The sequence below is a fragment of the Atta cephalotes genome (genome assembly GCF_000143395.1).
Source record: "Atta cephalotes unplaced genomic scaffold scaffold00001, whole genome shotgun sequence".
Lineage (NCBI taxonomy): Eukaryota > Metazoa > Arthropoda > Insecta > Hymenoptera > Formicidae > Atta > Atta cephalotes.
In genome coordinates, this window is record NW_012130065.1 from 7643256 (window position 1) to 7643921 (window position 666).

Below are 666 nucleotides of genomic sequence, written 5' to 3' on the forward strand. Positions count from 1 at the left end.
AGAGAGAGAGAGAGTACGAACACAGTCTATTATATTCTATATGTCAATTTATAATTATTCTGTTTATAAAGTATAATTTGAACTTTAGTGAATGTATACATTTGATTTTTATTATGTTTAAATATAAATATCTAAATATTTAATAAAAAATAAAGTAAAATTATTATTCTAAAAAAAATAGTAAAATTTTAGTACAGTTAAAATAAAGCAAAAATAATAACTAAAAGGATTATTAAGATTTGTAAGATAAATGAAATAGCTGCCACATAACTTTTCTAGAAAAAAACATTGATTAAAAGTTGTCAGTGCCGCGAAAGCTGTTATGTGATCCTCGAATTCTACGAATGTAGAATGTAGGTATCACCTCCAAACAGGAATAATAATAATTGAAGTATTGTACTCTATACTATATTGCATGCGTAACATAATTTATAGAAATAAAAAGAGTAAAAAGAAGTAAAAAAAAGGAATAATAAAAAGATGTTATATTTATAATTGATATTCATTACACGATAAATGTAATTATAGTATAAATGTAATTATAGTAATTTTGCTATGCAAAATTTTCTTTTGTAAACCATCTGTTTATTAATTAAATTATCTGCAATAATTTCACCGCTTTCTAATATGTAAAGTATTTTTGAATATATCTCTGAACACATATTT